General features: G+C 36.9%; 1 non-coding gene across 1 annotated transcript; it reads right to left on the reverse strand.

Moving 5' to 3' along the window:
- Window positions 1–326: 326 nt before the first annotated feature.
- Window positions 327–443, reverse strand: LOC119801549. Its single transcript, XR_005283232.1, has one exon. It is a non-coding gene; the product is annotated as a U4 spliceosomal RNA (small nuclear RNA).
- Between the last annotated feature and the right edge of the window lie 17,691 nt (window positions 444–18,134).

The following is an 18,134-nucleotide window of genomic DNA, read 5'->3' on the forward strand; positions in this document are numbered from 1 at the left end:
AGAGATCTGATACTGTTTATTCTTAGTACTGTTTTTAATTGCTTTATCTGTACAAAGACTTCTAACACTAATGCCCAAGTCACCTATTTGAAATACTGCAAAAACAGGAAATAGGTAAAAGGATACTTTATTGTTTAGTATTGAAAGGCAGTGAGCATGTTACATGATGTGTTAACTATTGTGCTGCATGACATGTCAATAAAATAAAAAACACTATATTGCTATCTATATCAAATTCTAGGGAATGAAAGGTAACAGTTGGTGATAGAATTAGTTGTTGTCTGATGTCTTGGAGAAACCATGATCATGAGTGTGAGAAGGAAGGGATCACAAACGAACAAGAACATATTTTGACAATGGCAGATATGTTTAATATTTTCAATTAGCAATAATCACACCTTGGATAAACCTCATTGGCTATGATACTGCCAATGTGCAAAGCTGTGTTTGATGTTTTAATTATGACTTGGTTTCACAGATTTATAGTACATACACATGTGCAGTGAGTTCATTGGAGCACTAACTTTGGATATAAATGTATTGTGTGCATTAATTAAGACAAATGACATTTTGGTACAATAATACACAAATGCAAATTATTTAAAAGCATGAACACAATATTCAAATTTAAATAACAACATTCAAATCTTATAAGACCCTATTTGCTCAAGTTCATTTAGTCTGGTAGTTGGTTCTAATAAAAATGTAGTTATTTATATATGTGAATGACCCATAGGCTGGAGTATGCTAATTAAAAATAAAGATGGTCTATAAAAATCATCATAGCTATTTTGGGGGATTCTCTTGACTATACCCAAGATGAATGGCTCCCTCTTTGTTCTCAGTGCAGTGTGTAGAGGTTGGGATTACAGTCATTTATGAGTGACAGAAGGCAGCCATCTTCAGGAAACATGTCCGTGATCCATATCAACCGAGGAAGAAGGCAGTTTTTCTGGGCAGGTCTGATAGTTCTGTCCACAAATCCAGCCACATGGTTCCTGTACTCTTGAGCTGCTGAGCTTTTTTCTTTTGTCTGACTGGATGACTTGTGAGCTCCAGGAAGGAAGGGAGGGAAAATAAAGAGTAAAGGGAACATTCCAGCTGTGCTGTTGGGAAAACCTCTGGAAGCCATCACAGCAAACACGTTTTCAGTCTTTCCTGTGATTTCACTTATGTCGACTCGGGGTCTACAAGAATACTGAGAACACAGTTTTTCTTCTAGGTGGCCATATATACACACATGTACACAGAAATATTTTCTCCTTATGGGATTGGAATCTCACCCCTAAAATGATATTACCTCACACCTTGGTGATTTTGTCTCTGATTAATATTGTACATTTTAGAAACAAAATGGCTTAATTTGGGGGACACAGGGAAGGAAAGGAACATAATGATAATGCAATATAACTGACAGAAAATGGGACCTGTGTTTCCAGTAAAATAGTACATCAAGTTTATTTCCAGGAAGGAGTAGATGCACTGAATGGCTCCAGTGTCTAACTAAAGGTCTGCATCCCAAGACTGTAGGCTAGGTGTGAATTCTCAAGCAGTTATTTTTCTAACCTTTCTCACTCATGTTTGAAAGCACACTTGGATTTCCCTTGCGCTTAGGCTCATACTTATTTTTTAAAAAGCCTTTAAACTGATTAAATTATAAAATCTTAACTTGAACTTTGCTATTTTTAGTTTTGGGAGGTTTAATGAGAATACTTAACTTATTCCAATGTCAGACAATAGCTGATATTCAAGGCATGACTGCCACAATCAGGATTTCCATATCATAAGAAATCTAAAATATTCCCAACTGTGCATGCAATGCTCAACATATGATGCTCTGTAATAACTGAATTATAAAAAAAAAACCATGGTTTTCTTTTATAACCTAAAAAATAATCAATGAAGTGCAAGAAAGGAGGGAGAGGAAAAGCACAAAAGTTAGCTGTCTCAGCAAGCATTGCAGAAGCAACAGTGTCATGCTGGTGTTCCTAATTATGAGGTAAGAAGCCTGCCAGTAACACCCGCAATGCTTTTTCTTGGGCTGAAGTCTAATATCTCTGAGAGCACAAAATTAGCCCAGTCAGTGTTAGCAGTCTGCAATAGTTCCTGATTCTGATACATGAATACTTAGAACATTATGAAATTCCTTGTGAAAGCCTTCTGTGGTCATGATCTTAGTGGATCTTAGTGGATCTACATTGCCTTTTGTGCTAACAAAAGATAAAAGGAATGCCGATTACACTATTAAGGTTTCCCAAAGACTTTGCAGCAACTAACTAAAGATGTTTTAATTTGATGGATCAATTCCACATGCAAAGCACTGGGAAATACACTACTCAGATACTTATTGCACAAGATATTAAATAAAAGTAAGAAGGTGGCAGTTGTAATTACTGAAAAATCTTTGATAAAGAAAGACAGGCGTAATTATTCCAATATGTTTCTCTGATTAAATGTTACTTTTTCATATACATAATTGTATAATATTCTTGTAAATGGCTTTACCAGGAAAACGCTTAAATAAATAAAAGAATTAAATTAACTCTGTTATGAAAATTTGGAAATAAAAACTTTACCCACTGAAATTAACCACATCCACAGTCTACACATCTCAATGAACTTCTCTACTGTTAGAACAGTCACTCTGAAGCTGAGGAGCTTTACTTTTGATTTTATACTTTTATTATCAAATGTATCTTTATGCATTGATCTACCACCAAATCAAAAAATATCTATGGTAGAGTTAGAACCAGAAAAACTATTAGTGTTATGTCCTCTTTCATAATAGTTATCTTGATAATCTTAGAATTCACCAAACTGAGCCTTCCCACGATCAGCGTTTGCAGCTGTACACTGGCAGCAGTTTCTCTGTTATCTAGTTTGGAAACCCTCACTACATGACTACACTCTTTATTGCATGTTCTCAGAACAGCTCTTTCATCCCACAAAAATCACACATGAACATCGTGGTATGAGTTAAAAATGAAAAAACATGTTTTTCTAAATAGCAAGGTTTTGTTGTTTAAATTTTTCATGGAAAGTAGATATTTTGCTGTGGATAAAAGTTAATTGCTTGACACAAGAAACCAATTAAGCTTGAAATTGAAGTATTGCAACAAAGCATACACACTAGTTTGGCCTAGAAGAGGAGGGCCACACGGAAACTAGGTTCAGCCTTAAACGTCAACCCAAGGATCAGGACTGTCGAGTGGAGAGCTGGCTTCCAGACTGCAGCTCTGGCAATGGGAGGACATTGCTTAGAGGGCACAAAGTTTCAGCTGGGAGAAACTTATGATAAGCATGCAAGGTAGATAAATGTGTTGCTGTGTGTCAAACAACACCCCATTCATGGTACTTGGTTTAATAAGTCTGTGGTATCTTAGTTTTCTCTATTGGTTTAATAAAGTTCACCCAGCCACTCTGGGAAGTGTGGAGTTCTTAGTGACTTGGTGAATTGCAAACCCAGATTGAAAGCCCAAAGATTTTTACATTATATTTGCTTCATTCAGACTAAATTCTACAAGTTCAGCCTGTGCATAGATTCCCCCTTTCTTCATCCTTCTCATGTCTGTCGTTCAGAAAAGTGTAATGGCCATCTTTGCTCTGTTCAGATGGAAAGCAGAACAGGCAGGAAGGGCTGTCTTAGGATCTGCCTCTCTGAGTTCTTGAGCATCTGGAGACTAAAAATTTACAAATCTCAGAGGATTGTAACTCTAGACTCAGAAGTAAACTCATGTCTGGAAGATTTTAAGTGCCAGAGACTTAAATTAGGTCTCAGACAGAGCAGGCCCTGGACTTTCAAAGCTGGAGGCCCTGAATCTGGCTGCTACTGTTGCAGAACCCAAATTTTTAGGGGCAGGACTCTCAACAGTAGTTAGTGCCACCATTCTTGTTATGGTTTCTTTGGATATAAGCATCCCCAGTTCTTGTTTTTTTCCTCTTTTCGTGTATGTGTGGTTAACAGAAATACACGTAACAAAATTTATCATTTTAGCAATTTTAAGCATACGATTGAGCGGTATTGAATACAATGAAAATGTCACAGCACCATCACCATTATGAATTTGTATACATTGTTTTCATATTGCAAAGGTCTATAAGATCACAAGATTCTCTCCCTTTTTATTCCTGTTTCTCTCAATTCAAATAGACCATAATTATACTTTGTCTTTCTGATTGTGCTCTCATTGTTCTGTTTTTATGAAGCAGGTCGGCCTGAAACCATTAGCTGCCTCCAGTGCTCGACGCACGTGTGTGCAGCATCAGAACCATCTGTCTCTATGATGGTTATTAGTACACATATTTCTTATAGGTGGAATCAAATCCTGCTTGTCACTCTGTTAGTAACTTATTTCGTTGCACAAATCCTACAGGTTTTATCCATGCTATGACATGTCAGGCTTTCTTTGGCTCTAGAAACTTTGCAAATCTTTGGATGGCTTCTAATACCTGAGATATGATGTCCGAGTTATTCACGTCTTCTTGCATTTAATAGGGTCAACTCCTCATTCTTTTCTATTTTCTAGTACTTCCTCTTTCTCTGCTGCCTATTATACCATGGAACTTCTCACCCAACTACTAGGAGTTGTGGAAACTGAGAATCACGGTCCTAGAAACCCTGGAGATATCAAACTTGGGTGTCCTCTCTAGTTTGCCACCTTCCAGTTTTTGTTGTTTGTAGACCTCAGATTGTCAGCCCAGGATTTCATCAGATCTCAGTGTTACCTGTTCAGCTGGATTTACACATGGTAAAGGCCTCCAGGATGCGATGAAAAGCTTTTAAGAAAAGCCCTTAATGGGATCATTGTTGCTACACCCAAGAGGAAGTGCACAAGCGAAGTTTCCTGGCCTTGTGCACCATGCCTGAGATATAGACAGCTTTACCACCACAAAAGAGGCCTGGCACACAAGGCTCAGCTGAGAACTTCACTAGTCACAGCCATGCATAGGTATAGTTTGTCATATCTCCTGTTACCAAACTTATTACAACACCAGTCACAAGCTGCGCTTATAAGGAGCCCAGCATTCCATCTATTGCAGGCTTTCTGCTGAGGCATCAGGAAGTGCCTCCTTTCTACACTGAGTGAGAACAGCTGCCTACTGAGCAGAATTATCTACAGTTCACCAAGGCATGGAATCTTTAAAAGTGTCTCTGGGTGGCAGGGGCTGTAATGACTGGAACAAGGCCTCTGAAGCAGATACCTTTGCTTCAACAGCAGACCTATTTATAGCAATCTTTGCAACCAGATAGTTTCTTCAAAGACCATGAAATGTTTAAAATATCCTGACTCTAGTCACTGGCTGGTGGTTCTAGGCTAAAGATAATCAGGAAAGGGAGAAGAGTCTGTTCATTTTGCTGCTCATTAATTCACAGAACTGGTTATGAGAAGTCAGGAAGAAAAACTTGGGTTCATAATGAAAATCTAAAGGGTGTTTATGTGTAATGCAATAAATGGGTGGTAAAATATGGTGATTAATAAGATAGGATGCTAATGGAAATTTCTAGTAAAATACATTAAACATGAAAGAGGAAAAGAGCAAGCATATGTTGAATGTTGATTACTATTATTTTTATATGGTAAATATAAATAAGAAGCAGCTAAGTGTTTACAGTGACAACAATGGCAGTTACTGAAGTGGGGTTAAACTAGCATGCTTGACGGCAAAACAGAGTCAGTGTATTCTCAAAAACTCAGACTTGTCAAATACTCCTAGAATCTTTACTATTGTGACTTAAATGAAATGTTCGAACATAGTGGCATAGGTATGTTATCTTTTTTTTATTGCTTGATTTTATTGAGCTCTACATTTTTCTCCACTTCTCTGGTTTCCTCTCCCCTCCCCTTCAACCTTCTCCCATGGTCCTCATGCTCCCAATTTACTCAAATCTTGTCTTTTTGGATTTCAGTATGGCAATTTCTCAGAAAATTAGAAAACAACCTTCCTCAAGACCCAGCAATAACACTTTGGGGTATATATCCAAAGAATGTTCAATCATACCACAGAGACATGTGCTCAACTGTGTTCATAGCAGCATTGTTTGTCATAGCCAGAACCTGGTAACAACCTAAATGCCCCTCAACAGAAGAATGGATAAGGAAAATGTGGTATAGTTATACAATGTAGTACTACACAGCAGAAAAAAATAATGGCAACTTGAAATTTGCAGAAAAATGGATGGAGCTAGAAAACATCATATTGAATGAGGTAACTCAGACCCAGAAAGACAAATATCATATGCACTCACTCATAAGTGATTTTTAAACATAAATCAAAGAAAACCAGCCTACAAATCACAATTCCAGCAAACCTAAACAACAATGAGGACCCTAAAAGGCAAGATACAGTATCTCTTAGGTGAACTTGAAAATGGGAAAGCCTTTAGATAACTTTGGCCAGGTTCCAGTAAAGGAAACAAATTAGAACTGCCTACTACAAAATATTACTCTCTCTAAGGTTTCTTGTGTGCATCGGTCATATTAAGAGCAAGCATGTGTGGGAAAGCAATTATCATTTTAACATCTATGGTATCAACACTGATCTGCTGAATTACAGTTGATCTAGATTGTGTTGAGATGAATAAAAAAAGGATTATTACTGAGTAGGGCAACGAGATGTCTTTTATCTAGTTTTATAAAGCAATTTGTTAGCTTCAGTTGAGTTGACTCTAGTAACGATAAATTTGAATTTAGGTAACTATTCTCTAGAGCAAACAGAATAAGGCATCCTGAAAGATGTGTAAAACTTGTGGGTCTGTGTCTCAGACAGCACAAAAGACACTGCAGGTAAAGAAGTTCTCAGCTACTTCTCCAACACCATTTCTGCCTGCATGCCACCATAATACAACATGATGATAACAGCCTAAACATCTGAAAATATATGTGTGTAGACATATATGCATATAACAAAAATTAATAAAAAGGTCATAAATTTGATAAATAACAAGTCAGGGGTATATGGGAGTTTTTGAAGGGAACAAAGGAAAGAGAGAAATAGTATAATTTTATTATAATCTCAAAAATTTGAAAAATGGCACTGAATTTGAAAATGGGGAATATGGCTTAGACATTGGCAAGTATCTCTTTACATATAACGATCTCCTGTGTTTCACAAGCCATCTGTGTGTATGAAGTAGTGTTCTATGTGAAACAGAAGACAGCTTATGAAAAAGAAAAGTGTATTTGGTCATCATTACTGTTGTGCTTTCTCATCCACTGGGTTTGGATAGCTTGGAGACCCTCCCTCTCAGGGAGACAAATGGGAATGCAAAGATATAGTAGCCACAAATAGCTCCCTTAAACAGTAACTGAGATAGGATTAGATCATGTCTCCAGAGTCTCTGCTGTTTACTTCACAATCTGTTCTTTTAAATATCTTAGCTTAGCCTTCCTTTTACTTCTCATGACTTTCTATGTCTTCTTTTCTATGCCACATTTGAGCAACAATGTCAAGTTATTTTCTATATGAAAGAGTAATAATGATAGTAAACGGTAAAGCAATGCATCTGATGACATATTTAATGATATACAACAAATTCTGTATGTTATTGATTTTGGAGAAAGTAGAATAAATATGTATTTTTTTCTCCTTTTTTTCCTCTGTCCATTATTAAATGCTATCTGGAATGATTAAAACACGACTGACATGCAGCCTTTTATAAAGTGATTGAGTGTTGATTATTCATCTGATTTCCAATTAAATGTAGCCTTTGGAGGCATGAATTCATGCTGAGTGCTTCAACTAGTTGTGCTGAAGTTTGGCAGTGATACATCTAGAAGAAAAGGGAGAAATCTTATTGAAATAACTGAGAATAGTAAAGACATGAAAAGAGAGGAAGACATGAAAAGAGAAGAAAGGAGTCAGATACAGGATTTAAAGATACAGATCACTAATGAGACCTTTCTCCACTGAACCCTTGGGGATAACTCATCTATATACATCTACAATTTAAGGAATTTCTCGAATTCGGGGAAATTCAGAATTACATGGAAGAGCTAATAAGGTTTATAATTATGAGTCACATTCTCAATATTTCCATTGTAATAAATCAGAACAGTGGTAGGAATTATCACTCATAGACAACAGGAAGTAGTTTTAATTACACAAAGACCATATTCCCAAGAGGTGGGATGGGTGATTTTTTATTGTTCCATGGATTATGGATGTTTATTCTTTTTCTGGGATGCTGGGTGCAAGTTGTTGTTGGTCATAATATCAGAGAAAACTAAACAAAGGAGATTATATTCAGGGATCTCACTCTGTAAAGAAAAAGGGGGATATAGAAATGATATGGTAAAAGGGTATATTATTTAATCTTCTTTAAACCAAAAGACAATTATTAATCTCAAATATTTTACATTGGCATGGATTTTTGAATGTTGATACAAATTTAGAATTATTTTTGTTATACTGTGTATGTGTTTATCCTATTGTTTAAGATATTTTTGTATATTGATACAAATTTAAGATTATTTTTGTTATGCTTCTATTCTTGTTTAAGGGATTGTACCTATGCAGCTCATTTGAAAAATTAATGTGAAGTTCTAATTCTTGAAAACTACTTGGGATAATAAAGAAATATAGAGTAGTAGTCTGTATTCTGTAACTATCAAACTTATAGTCATGTTAGTTATGATTTTATTATTTTTATTTATTTATTTTCCATTCAAAAATTTACATTTTCTCCCCTCCTCCCATTCTCCTCCAGCTCTCCCAGTCACCCTCTTCCCTCCCTCTCCCTCCTATAGAGATGGCAGGGAACCCTGCCCTGTGGGAAGTCCAAGGCCCTCCCCTCTACATCTAGGCCTAGGAAGCTTTGCATCCAAATAGACTAGTGTGCCTGTTCCAATGGGAGCTCACCAAATCCAGCTGGACCAGGACTGAATGAGCATGTGACCAAACCAGACTCTCTGAATGTGGCTGAAAATGGGGGCTGACCAAGAAGTCATTGATAAAGATACTGGGACTTGTTTCTAGTTATGTCTTCAAAATCAAACAGAAATATACCTTAAATGAAAATCTTCAAACACTTCAAAATCCTACAGAATATGACATTTAAAATGTTTTAATAAAATAAGACTTTACAAGACAACGAGATATGTCTACTTCTGGCAGCACCAATTTACTTTTAAAAAGGAGGATGGACATTGAAGAACCTCCATATGGAGTTTGCTTTTATTGTAGGAAAATTAGCCACTAGGCAAAAATGGCCCTTGCCTCAACTGCTTATAATATGCTGTCCAGATTGGACAAGCAGGGCACAAAAGAAAGTGACTGTCAAACTTTTTTTTAAGACAAGTTAAAATCATCCTTCAAAATTCTTGCTTCAGAGAAAAGCCTGTTAGATATTCTAGGCCTGTAGGCCAAAGATGGATGCCCCAACATTAGAGAGGAGCTCTGGGTGACTATCCAGGCAGCCAACTGTTTGTTTCATTTCTATAGTTTTGGAAGTCACTTGCTCTTTACTTCCTGTTTATCAGGTAATATTTACCTTTCTTAGATCTTTGATAAGGTTGAAGACTAGATAGATATAGTTACAGTTTTCCTTGTTACCAATTCAGAAAAGTGACTTATAAAGGAGGTATAATGTGCATATGACTGAGAGACATAAATGCTTAAGTTGTTTATCTAAGAAAATCTTTTTAGGTCTAAAAAGATATTTTTAGATTGATAATACAAGTTATGATAGAAAGTGGTTTAGGTATAAAACTTTGGACTCACCAAGATAAGATAGATAATTGAGTATTTTCTCAGAATATGAAAAATACGAATAGACTGGACATTGTGAATATAATTCTTAACTGGTAGTTACTCTTATTGTACATAGTTTTACTTTGTTCAGTTAAAAACCTTCCCTTTTCATTTAGATAATTCCTGGTAATTGTTCTTATTGTGTACAGTTTTACTCTTTTAGAATTAAATCCTTTTCTTTTTAATTAGACAAAAGGGGAAAATGTTGTGAGATATTTGTATACTGTATAATCATGAATTTCTGAGATTGGTGTAATAAAAAGCTGAATGGCTATAGTTATGCTAGAGGCACAGGCAGGACCTTCTAGCAGAGAGAGAATTCCAGCAAAGGAAAAGGTGGAGTCAACAGACAGACACAGAGGAAGCAGGATGTGCAGGAGGATAGATAACAGTCACAAGCCATGTGGCAGGATGTAGATTAATAGAAATGAGTTAATATAAGTTGTAAAAACTAGTTAGGAACAATACTAAGCTATAGGATGAGCTTTCATAATTAATAAAAAGTTATATCATTGTTTGTAAGTCATTTGGCGAGACAGAGGAAGACTTATTACATACACCTATCACAACACCTGTTATGTTACAATACTATTGTACTAACTCCTAAAATTTCTCAAAAGTAAATTGAAAAGTGCAGTGGTATAGAAGTAGAACCTTGCAAGTGACAGAACTGTTGAAGCATTTATCCAGTCTGTTATTGTGGGTTCAAGCTTACCATTGCTTTAGTTTGTCGGCATTTAGGCAGCAGTGAAATCTCAGTGGCATTTCATAGATAACACAATGGGGGGGGGGGGCTCCAAGAAAATTTAATAAAAATAAAAAAATAGCTTTGTAAAATATTTTTTATCTGAATGATTGGGGAGGGAGGGAGATTTAGCCTTTCCTGGACATGAATCTTCTAATTTTTTTTATCTAATTCCAAGTTGTCAGTTCTATAAACACATACATGTGACAACATTAAATGGACTCAGTAGGTCAATATATATATATATATATATATATATATATTCATTTTTTTGTGTATAACGGTAATAACTAAAAAGAGAGTCCATGAATTTGAGATGGAACATGGGAGCACAGAGGGAACTAGATGGAGAGGAAAAATAATGTAAATATAATACATATACATTAATTAAAAAATACAGCACACACACAATGCTTAGGCTTTCACTTATATAAGGGAAAAATAATAAATAGAAAGAACTATCTATTAACTGGTTTTTTCTTTTGGAATTATTTATAAGTAACATCTCTATCAGAATTTCAAAATCATTTTAGCAGAAGCAAAGTTGATTTGTTGCTATTTGCTTATGATTTTGGTTTGCTGTGATGTCTTAGTTGTGCTTAATGCTTGCTAAAGCTAACAGAACAGAGTTGTACACAGGCATAATGATAGTATTAAAAAACTACATGTTACCAAACAGTGTAGTTTGAGTTCACATGCTGAATAGTTTATGGGGCCGCTGGAATCAGACACTAAGTGTACAGGGACACCAATGGTAACTGGAGAGCCTTAAAGCATTGCAATTACATGACATGTTTTCACAAGAAAATGGAGATGTGTGGAAATGTAAAACAAACTGACATTTTCTATCAGGGGATGGTATGCTGACTCAAGAATATATCTAGGTTAGTCCTGAACTCCGGTGAATAAAGGCATGGCGTGAAATCAGCCAGAGGAGACATTTATCGCCTCAGCATCTGTGTAGATAATTTGTAGATTTTCATTTCTAACATTCTCTGTAGATTCAGCCTGAATCAAGTCAAATCTTGCCAAAGCAGCCCTCCTAGGTGTTTCTGAGTGGAACAGTGCTGCTTAGCCCTTGAGAAGAGACAGCTCTGTAGATGTAGGAAGAAATCCATCTCCCAGGACACACTAGAGTTAATACTTGGTTCCAGTGTTTGCCTGCAAATGCTTTGTTAATGTTAGATAGTTAGAGTACTATTTCCTATGGATTTCAGTGATTAACATTTCAAAAATGTTAAGAATTTAAGCAGAGGACAATTGTTTAAATTAGTTGTCTGCCTCATCGCATTCTTGAATAAATCTGCAACCTTAAAATTATATCAGAGAACAAAGACTCTTAATCATCAGCATGTATTCTGAGACATTCTTGTTACAGTACAGCTACTCTGTAGCAACATTTTACAAAGCCAATTAAGGGTATACATCCACTTTATTCATACCTGCACATCCAGGAAACATTTGGGAGATAGAGAGGCAACACACAATAAGGGGCCTCTAAGATAAAAAGAAGAGTTTCTCAGGAAACACATGTGCGAGTCTAAGGAAAGTGTTAATATCTCCCACTCAAGAACTCTATGAGCCATATGTTCATAATTTGCAGTAACACACACACACACACACACACACACACACACACACACACACACTTTAGTTTTTACTTTTGTTAGAGAAACAGGTTTTCAGGAGGTGAATTACAAAATTTTCAGTATTTGTAGGAAATACAAATTTAGAAAGGAGGAGACAGTATAGTGAGGGGAAAGTAAAGGTAAAGGTTCAGGTTTCTTAGAATTGAGAACCATTGTTCTTACTAAACTAACTCTTAGGTGCAACAGTCAGGAGTACAGGATTAGCTAAATTCTGCTCAAGAGAACACTACGAGCTATAGACTGTCGTCGATCACAGTATCTGAAACAAGAAGAGAGTCCAGATAAAGGTCCATGTATGCTATGGATACCACATAAGATAAAGCCATACTGTAGCTGGGCAGTGGTGGCACATACCTTTAATCCCTACACTTGGGAAGATCTGCTCACAGGCAGATCTCTGTGAGCTTGAAACCAGCCTGGTCTCCAAGAAATAGTTCCAGGACAGGCACCAAAGCTACAAAGAGAAACCTTGTCTCAAAAACCAAAAAGATCAGTACTATCTTGTTCTCCACAGTCTATCACTCTAACCCATGTAGAGCAGCTGTTCTTAACCTATGGGATTCATCCCCCTTGGGGTTGTATATCCTGTATATCAGATATTTACATTACGATTCATAACACTAGCAAATTACACTTACAAAGTAGCAACCAAATAATTTTATGACTGTTGGGTCACCACAACATGAGGAACTGTATTAAAGGGTCTCAGCATTGCGAAGGTTGAGAAACCAGTCTTAGCTACTGTAAAGTTGTAGTATATTTCAAAATAATGGCAAACACCTGCGATATTGAAGGCCTATTTGAACTTAATGTCCAGCAACTCAAAGAGAAATAACCCATTCCTGACACTGGGTATTTTATGTGTGGTAACTAATAGGAGGATTGTTGCCCCATTATAGAGCTCTGTTTAAGCTTTTTATGTGCATATGCTTTTATTTTAGGAGAGTTCTGCACAGAAGTGTTTCAGAAACTCTATCATGTTAGTTGATCCTCACCATATCCCCTTCTTTGCTCTGTTCCCTCATCCCCTGCCACACTTAACTCGTCCTGATCCATTCTTCTTTCCCTTTATATTCCTTTGCTTTATGTCCCCTCCCTTGAAAGCCACCAACCATGGGATGTTAGTAGGTTCTGGAACCCTGTAGGTATTCCAAATCAAACATACATATCTGAAGATTTAAAGCTAATATCTACAAATAAGAAAAGACATATGTTGTTTGTCTTCCTGGGTGTTTGTTTACCTCACTCAGAATGACTGTTTCCAGGTCTATCCATTTACCTTTAAATATCATAATTTTGTTTATCTTAACAGCTGAATAACATTCCATTGTGTAAGTATACCACATTTATTATTATCCAGTGCATCCACTGATAGACTTGTAGGCTATTTCCATTTTATGGCTATTGTGAATAGAGCAGCACTGAGCATGTATGGGCAAGCATCTCTATTAGAATCAGGAGTCTTTGGTGTCCTAGAGCAGTAGAGCTGGATTGACTGGTGGATTTTCATAGTTATAGGCAATCCTCTGTGTGTTCGAGGCCAGCCTAGTCTATAAAGCAAGTTCCAGGAAAGGCTCCAAATGCTACACAGAGAAACCCTGTCTGGAAAAACAAAAACAAACAAACAAACAAACAAAAAAACCCAAACAAACAAAAAAAATCAAAGTGGTTATGCATATGTACATGTACTAACAGAAGTTATTACAACATGCATATGACCTGCTCAAGCTCACACCAGACAAAATCCAAGCATAAAGAGAGTAGTATCTGCTGTGCATAGACTACACCTGATTCTACCACTGTCTCAGCTGCTGACCGTGTCTCCACAGTTACTGCCACTTTGCTATTTAAGCTTTCATCCATGGGATCCTTAGTATCCTGCTTCAGCCACCTCCATGTAGGGAGACGAATATCCATTTATTTTACCAACAATGACTCAGCAGCCAGACGCTGGGGTAAAACCCTGCTAGCTCACAGAGGCAGAGAAAGAAGTCAGCAGGTGACCTTTGTCTCTTCTATGCTGTCTGCAAATAAAACTTCAACTGGCTATTCCTCCCTGCTATCTTCTGTGCCTCTCTTTCTCTGACTCCCCACTTCCTGTCACTGGTTGCTTGCCTTGCCTCTTGACCTATGCTTGATTTTTTTAACGCAATCCCAGGGTTCACAGTGCGATCAAATATCCTGCAACAGATATGCTTCAAGGCCCACCAGCAGGCGGTCATACAACCAAGAGCATGTAGGGAACTACAGGAACTCCACTTGATGGGTTAAAAAAAAATGAATGGGGCCCTAAAGTGGGATGGATATGGAGGGCATAGGGAATAATGGAGGAATTAGAGAAGGGGAATGAATATTATCAAAATAAAATGTATGAATTTCTCCAAGAACTAATAAAAGCATTTAAAAATAAATTTCTTAAAAAAGACACCTTGTAGGAAAAGAAAAGAATATCCAAAAAAAAAAAAAAACTGATGGGAGGAGCAGTTCATTAAATGAAATATAAGGAGAATAAAAAATTATTTGCATCTTACTTAAAACAAATGCAAAACTTAGCTTCAGATAAAATAAACTCTTAAATACAAAGACAGAACTTATATCTTTAAGAAAGAAATGTAAGAAAGATTGCTTTGTTCTTTATTATGCATAAAACACAATCTTTTAGTAAAGCACAAAAGGTGCTGTTTATTAAAGTGGGAACACATTTGCTTCTTTTGAAATTAAGAACTTCTACTCAATGATGGATACTACTCCACAAAGGAAGGAAGGGAAGAAAAAGGAAGGGATGAAGAGAGGAGGAAGAGAGGACAGAAGGAAGGAGAGAGGAAGAGAGGTATAAGGGGAGGGAGGAAGGGGAGACAGGGAAGAACAAAGGAATGAAGGAAGGAACAAAGGAAGGAAGAAAAAGGATGAAGCACTGAGCTACAAGCTGGATCTAGATATTTGAAATGTATAACTAGCCAATTTTATAAGTGATAATAAAGAAACTTAATTTTCAAATAAATGTTTTAAAGAATCAAGTTTTAAAAGCAAGAACGAGAAACGTAGGCATTTAAAGGAAAACCTAAGGATTAGTAAATATAGAAAAGACAGAAATAAAAAATACAAATATAATTGACTGGAAAGCCATTCAGCTTTCAAGTATGTATTCAAACATTCCCAAACATAGCAACAATGGAACGTTATTACAAGTCTTTCAGTGTAATTGAATGCTGAGTTTGGTCACTTTGAGAGCAAGTGTTTACCTGAGGAAGGCTTCCAGTTGAAGCAAGAATGGGCCTTAGAGCTAACAATTATAATATATACATAGAGTACCTGGTGCAGGCTTATGTAGATCCTGTACTTGTTGCTTCAGTCTCTCTGAACTCACATGTGCTTAATTAATTCAGACAGTCTTACTTTACTGGTGTGCTCTATGCTCGCTGGCTCTTAGAATCTTGCCATCTCCTCTTCCATGGGTATTCCCAAGATCTGAGGGGAGGGATTTGAGGGAAATCTCCCATTTAGACTCTCCCCACATAATGTCTGTTACCGCCTGCTGCCAGAGGAAGACTCTGATGATAACTGAATAAAGCAGTTGTCTATGAGTATAGCAGAATATCACTAGCGATCATTTTATTGATAAGTTTCTTTAAATCAGTAGAGTTTGGTTTTACCCCAGGTCACTGCCTAATGAGAACTCTTAGTAATGCAGGTAGATACAAAATCTCAACTGGCCATCTCTTACAGCCAGATGAGGCTTCCAGTGGTTGGGGCTGGGATGCATTCAATTGAGTTATTAGCCAAGGGAGTCCTGTGGAAATTCCCAAACAATCCAGACTGTTGCTAAGACAAAAGATTGTTCTCCACACTCTGACAGCAAGGCCCCATTGCAGAGGATGCTCCCACACAATTCACTGAACATGGAGAAATCAAGCTTGGGCTACATGGAGCCTTCATTCCTTCTTTCTAGTCTCTTTGGAACAGGGAGGTACTCTGCAGCCTAACAACAGAACACTAACCCAGCCACAAAACTTTTGATAATCTGTCTGTCTGCAAAATCAGTCATGGGAATGGTGGCACAGAACATGTGGGAACAGCCAAGCAACGCCTGATCTGACTTAAGACTCACTCCACAAAAAGGACCCCATACCCAGAATGGCTTGGGTGACTAAGAGCCAGAGACTTGATAATAGCTTTAAACATACTCATTTTGTAACAAAAATCCAAGTTTTGAAAAATCTTTGTGCTTGCTCACCATCTTGGCTCCTGATTCTCATTGTAAATCTGCCTCAAAGCTGCTATCAGTATCCATTCTAGATCTTGAATAGGTGAAACACCAGAATCTCCTTTTCCAGATTAACCCTTAACTTTTCCGTTCAGTCTCCTACCATGTCTCAAGATATGAACAAAATGTCCACACATTCTTTGTCATGCAGCATGAATGGCTTCTTGCGTGATTGTCAGTTCAGTTCTCATTACCATGTGAAATCGTTTTAGCACAGGCTATGCTCTCTGCACTCCTAGAGGCATTCTGGTCTCACAGAAGAATCGCCTGTTGCCCTGCTCACAGTTAATGTCTCTGAAGCCATGATCTCTAAACTTATTGAAACTCTAAAGCATTTGAAACCATTTCATCCAGTTTTGTCACAACAGTAATCCTATTCTCAGTACCAAATGCCTATGCTGGATTTTCATTGTTGTAAGAAAATATCTGACCTAGACACATTAAAGAAGGAATGACATATTTGGACTCATAGTTTTTAGTGCATGGCCAGTTGATGTGTTTTTCCCCCCCTCTGGGCCTGGTGTGAAGCAGCAGCACATCATAGCAAGGGTACATGGCAGAGTAAGGTCATTCATCCTATGGCAACTAGGAGAAAAGGAGGACTGTGTCTGTACCAATGAAGTCCTTCCATTTTATTCCTTCTGGGCATTCAACCTACCCTGCCTACTCACATTCAATATGCGCCACCCTCATCAGTTAATTACTTCTGAAAACGTTCGCATACTCATATGAAGTATGTAGCTGATCCCCTAGGTATTTGTCAATCCAATTAAGTTGGCAAGCAAGGTTAATGATCCCAAAGACTAAAGTAATCTTTCTACATACTGCTTGAGAAGATTCTCACTGAAGCAAAACTAAGGTAATAAATGCTATTTGATACCGCATGGTAGACAAGAGAATGTAAGTATCAATTGTAGACAGAAATCAAAGAAGGTGGGGACTCTCTTGCTTAGCAAGATTCTTTGTTAAAACAGGATTTGAAAAGTATGCAGATGGCACTAATTCTAGACAAACAGAAGATCTTTGTCAAGATTTTAAGTAAAAATTCCTGTTATACAATGATATCAATACTATACTTAGAAATTGATGGCTTCCTTTCTTTAAAATACAAGTGGCCACCAGGTGTCGTGGCACGCACATTTGGTTTTAACACCTCTGAGACAAAAGGAGGCAGATCTCCATGAATCTGAAGTTAATCTCTTCTACATAGAGAGTGCCAAGACAGTCAGGACTACCTAGAAATCCCATTTCAAAAATCAAAATTACCAATAAATGCAAATGGAAGTTTATAATGTCTGATCTCTCCATCCAAGAAATCTCTTCAAAACAATAACAAAAATGGTATCATTAACAAACATCAGTGCTGAGGTCATTAAATGTTATGTTAAAAAAAGAATATTTAAGTTTCAATAAGTAAAATTATTGAGCAGAATCTTGGCAAGAATATAAAACATGAATTATTCAAAATGTCAATCTAAATATACTATTGGGAAGCATAAAATTATTTTTGTGCCTTTAGCAACAACAATACGATTCATGGAGGAAAATATTCATTTTTGGAAATATGAATTAAATTTGTTCCACCACTGCCTTAAAATAGTTTTCTGTTCAAAAATAGACTTTGGCCAAGCATTATAGATCTAACTCTTATGCCTTCTTCTGTCTCCAGGAGCAGTTAATTAAAAATTTTTCATTAGGATCAGAGTTACTTACCCATGGTAGAATG

The sequence above is a fragment of the Arvicola amphibius genome, chromosome 14, assembly GCF_903992535.2.
Source record: "Arvicola amphibius chromosome 14, mArvAmp1.2, whole genome shotgun sequence".
Lineage (NCBI taxonomy): Eukaryota > Metazoa > Chordata > Mammalia > Rodentia > Cricetidae > Arvicola > Arvicola amphibius.